The sequence below is a fragment of the Apium graveolens genome, chromosome 3, assembly GCF_009905375.1.
Source record: "Apium graveolens cultivar Ventura chromosome 3, ASM990537v1, whole genome shotgun sequence".
NCBI lineage: Eukaryota > Viridiplantae > Streptophyta > Magnoliopsida > Apiales > Apiaceae > Apium > Apium graveolens.
This window is the reverse complement of record NC_133649.1, coordinates 205,749,203-205,754,580: the sequence shown is the minus strand read 5'-3', so window position 1 is coordinate 205,754,580 and position 5,378 is coordinate 205,749,203.

Genomic DNA, 5,378 nt, shown 5'->3' with positions numbered 1-5,378 from the left:
ATAGTTGTTCAGGATGAGTCTTAAGAATAATACACTTGCATCCAAATACATGAAAGTACTTCAGATTTGGCTTCTTTTTCTTCACCATCTCATATGGTGTCTTTCCATGCTTGTAGATAAGTGTTGCATTTTGAGTAAAACAAGCAGTCTGTACAGCTTCAGCCCAAAAGTAGGTTGGTAACTTTGCTTCATCAATCATAGTTGTGTAGCTTCAATAAGAGTTCTATTCTTTCTTTCAACAACTCCATTTTGCTGTGGAGTTCCAGGAGCAGAAAAATCCTGCTTTATTCCATGGTCTTTGCAGAACTCTTCCATAATCATATTCTTGAACTCAGTGTCATTATAACTTCTTATGATTTTCACAGAGTCTTTGACAATTTATCCATTTGTTTGACATGATCATCAAGATAATATAGTTTCACTTTTTGTGTGTAAGAAATACACCCATGTGTATCTGGTAAACTCATCTACTATGACCATAACTATTTCTTCTTTGCAATAGACATGACATTCACTGGACCAAATAGATCAACATGTAGTAGGTGATAAGGCTCAAGAATTGAAGATTCAGTCTTGTTCTTGAATGAAGATTTTCTTTGTTTTGCCTTTTGACATGAATCACAAAGGCCATCAGGAGCAAATACTGATTTTGGTAGTCCTCTCACAAGATCTTTCTTGACTAGTTCATTTATATTGTTGAAATTTAAATGAGAGAGTTTCTTGTGCCAATCCCAGCTTTCTTCAATTGATGCTCTGCTTAACAGACAGATTGCAGAACCATCAGAACTTGTTGAAAGCTTGGCTTCATAAATGTTACCATGCATGTATCCCTTCAAAACAACTTTGCCTGTAGATTTGCTTACAACTTCACAGTGTTCTTCAAAGAAATCCACATGATAACCTCTGTCACAGATTTGACTAACACTCAGCAGATTGTGTTTAAGTCCTGAGATTAGAGCTACTTTTTCAATGATGACATTCCCAAGATTGATATTGCCATCCCAGAGTTTTTCCCATGTTTCCATCTCCATAAGAAACTCCTGGGCCAGCTTTCTCCACAAAGTCTGATAGCAGGACTTATTTCCAGTCATATGTCCTGAACATCCACTATCAAGAACAAGGATGTTCTTTCTGTTGCCCTGCAATCACAAAGACCACTAATGATTAGTTTTAAGGACCCAGACTTGCTAGGATCCTTTGGCCTTATTAAGTTTGTTAACATTTGCAGCGGATTTAACATCAGAGTTTATGTCAACATTTTTCTTATCATAATTTACAGTATCAGACTTTGCATCAGAACTTACACTAGAAGGAATAATGCTAACTTTCTTTAAAGAAGGTTTTATTTGATAATAATCATAGTACAAAACTATGATATTCCTTACAAGTATAAATGGAATGCCATAAACTACCACAATGAAAACAAGGATTGTGTGGCTTAAACCTAACAGACTGACTCTTAACTCCTAACTTAGAAGGTAAGGAGTTTATATTCTTATTCTTCCTGCAAAAAGAAGCCAGATGGTTAGAATTTCCACAGTTATAGCATTTCTTTCTAGGAGCATTAGGAATTGGCATATAATTATTGCTTTTATTCACACCTTCCTTTCCATTCCTATTTTTCCTAGGTGGCTTTACCTTGTTTACATTCTTAATCTCTTTCAGATTATACTTAAGCTGCTTCTTTGTCATTAAGCCTATGTTAACTTCAGCTGGTTTATCATGTTTTAACTTATCAGAAGTTGACTCTGCCTTAACTTCTGTCTCAATATCTTTCATCTTTTCAGAATCAGACTTTACAGTTTTAGCTACAAATTTAGCAGGATTTACCTTTGGCTTATTAGTCTGTTTAACAATAATTGGCTTAATTTTGTTCAGTTACTGTTTTACTTTTATCATCTCCATAACCTAAGCCCTCTTTCCAGTTTCCACTACTTAGTAAATTTTGAGTTGTTCTGCCAGAGTTAGTCCAAGTTCTGATAATCTCTCTTCTTTTTCTAGCTCAGTTTTTAGAGATTGATTCAATTTTAACACTTCATCTCTAACATAAAAAACATCATCTCTTTCTTTCTGAGTTTGATGGAACAAAACTAACTCCTTTTCTAAATAGTCATTCATTTTCTTAAAAGCCAGATTTTTAGAAGTTAACCTATCACATGTTAAAGTCTGATCTCTATAGCTAATGATATGGTTCTAAGATAAGATCTCAACTCAGTAATATCATCAGTATGAAAAGCATAAGTTGTTTGAGGTACATTTAACTCAGCAGCATCAGAACTGCTATCAGCATTTGCCATCAAGGCATAGTTCACCTCATTTTCAGAATCTGAAGTGTCTGTCCAGCTTTTCTTCTCTGTGACAAGTGCCTTGCCTTTGTCACCTTTTCCTTTCTTGAAATCAAGAGATATGTGGCCTTTCTCACCACAATTGTAGCATTTGACATTTGAGTAATCTCCTCTGTCAGACTTTCCTGCTTTGCTTCAGATTTTCTGAATCCCTTTTTATCAGAACTTCCACTTTTCCTGGAAAACTTCCTTCCCTTTCTGAATTTCCTGTAGGCTATCTTTGTGATACCCTTCACCATAAGAGCACACAATTTCATCATCTCTTCATCAGCATCCATCTTAGATAGACTTTCAGTTTCTGAATCCTCATCATCATCAGAACTTGATGAATCTGAATCAGACTTTGTGATGAGAGCCTTTCCTTTGCCTTTCTTTGAGAGAGCCACTTTGGGGGATTCCTCCTCAGCCTTAAGAGCAACTGTTCTTGACATCTTCTCATGTCTCTTGCTTCTTTGATCCATCTCAAGTTCATGAGTTTTGAGCATACCATAAATTTCATCAAGTGTAGTTTCATCAAGAGCATAGTTGTCTCTTATAGTAGTTGCCTTCAAATCCCAACTTTCAGAAAGAGCTAAAAGGATTTAAGATTAGTATCTTCAAGATTATATTCCTTATCCACCAGTGACAGATCATTCAAGAGTTTAACAAATCTGTCATATAAACCAGTTAACGACTCATCAGGTTTTGAGTCAAAGTGCTCATACTCTTGAGTGAGTATAGTCCTCCTATTCTTCTTAATTGCATCAGTTCCCTGGCATCTTATTTCCAAGGCATCTCATATCTCCTTTGCAGTCTTGCAGTTTATTACACTGTTTGACATGACATTATCAATGGCACTATGCAGTAAATGCCTTACCTTTGCATCATTGGCAATAGATGAGATATCTTCATCTGTATATTCACTTTTCTCCTTTGGTACAGTCATTGCTGGCTGATCTGCAACTACAACAGAAAGCTTGGTTGGTTTATGTGGTCCTTGATTAATTCTGTCAAGGTATTCTGGATCTGTAGCTTCCAGAAACATAGTCATCCTCACTTTCCATATGGGATACTCAGAAGGTTTCAGTATGGGAACCCTAATAGTCTCATATCGATTATGGATTTGAGTTTTGCAGTTTCTTCAGTTTTGGTGGGCTTGGTTGGAGTTTGTTCTTCTTCATACATGATTGTTTTGGATCTTTACTGTATATGTGTTAACAGATTGCTCTGATACCACTTGTTAGGTCATACACACTGTAGAAGGGGGTTGAATACAGTGTATACTACAATCAAATCGAATTAAGAACATAAGTATGAAACACAGAATAATCTTATTAATAAGATAGTATTGCAATAAAACCGTTCTCTCTCAGTGATGAACAAATATCACGAGAGCTGATAGGGTTACAATGAATAATATTCTCAATAAAGATAATACGTATAGTATAAACCCTATGTTGTGTTTATATAGACACACAGTTACAAGATAATCTTCTAATTGATATCGAATATGATTCTGTATCCTAAAATATATCAATTAGTTATCTTTTCCTCCAAGTCTTCTATTCTTCATAGAATTCTTCTCCATGCATATCTCTTCTTGTTTTAGTCTTGATCTTCTTTCCCTTTAAATCAGCCGCCTTCTTTATCTGAATGTCTTCTTAAGTCCTGATATTATCTTCTGATGAATATCTTCTGATATCTTAAGTTCTGATATCTTAAGCTCTGACTTCAGTATAAGTACTGATTTCCAGTTAAGTCCTGATTTGTCCTGTTAGTCAAGATCTGAAAACTATACACAAATCACTATTAGACATGAAATCACAAATATATCTAACAATAATGATATTCGAATTTACTAATATTAATTATGAAATTCATTTGTTAAATAATTAAGTGAGACTTAATTATAATACAAATACGAATTTTGAATTAATAATAACTCCTAATTAGTTAAGAGTTATAATTCGTTTTTCTACTCTCTATATAATATCTCCTATGTGGCTGATTTTTGGGGTGAAAAAAGACTTTTACTAAAACCCAGCCACCAAGGGAGAAGATGGAGAGAGCAAGAAGAAACAAGTTTGTGCTGGTACACATTCAATCCTTGCGTTCAAACATTCGTGTGGATACCGATAGAGCGTAGATCGCGAGAGCGGGATGCGTGGTGATTGAACAAGCTTTGGATCTCCATTAGACAACCAATTTATAAAGTTTCTTAAGGTAAACAATCTGATCTACGAATTGAATATCTATTTTTCGCATGGATCCTGCGGTGGGTTTCGAAAATTCTGATTTTTTACGTTTTTGATTACTATTTCCGTTGCGTTTTATGTGCTCGAAACCCTTCAATTGCATCAGATATAACTTGCGAAAAGTGTTTAATTCGTTTATGTGTTTACTGGTTTTATGATGATAATATGTATACAATATTCCATGACTGTTATGTATGCGATTTTGTATATTTTACATGTTGTTATGTTTATATATGCGTATGTATGTAGATGTTTTAAATATATGATATTCATGAGAGTTGTATAATCATATGATGATTATATAGTCTGTATATATACTGATATATACATGTTTGTGTTTGTTCTTATTATATGAATCATATTTGATACGATTCTGAATCGGATACAGCAGATTTGCTGAAATCTGGGTTGGTGTCCTATTTTGGCAAACAATACGTTATTTCATATGGAATCAGGCGTCTGAACAAAACTGATAGCTTAAGCTACCATTGACTGATATGTAAGGCATTTGACGTCGTTTAGATCATGTAATCTGCGATTTAATGTTATCAGATTTAATTTTGAATTTTTCTGATTTTTGCCATATTTGGTTTTTATGATTAGATCATGGTGGGTATGATATGTTAAGATCATATTATGTGTTTTGACATGTTCTTATGTGTTAATTGAGCATGGTGGATGGTTGTGGCTTATAACCTTAGGTTAATGGTTTGGTTTTTTAAATACGGCTTGCATGTCGTTTAATCTTGTAATTTTTAAATCTCGAATATAACTCGAGTTCTTCTTGTAAGTTCATTAG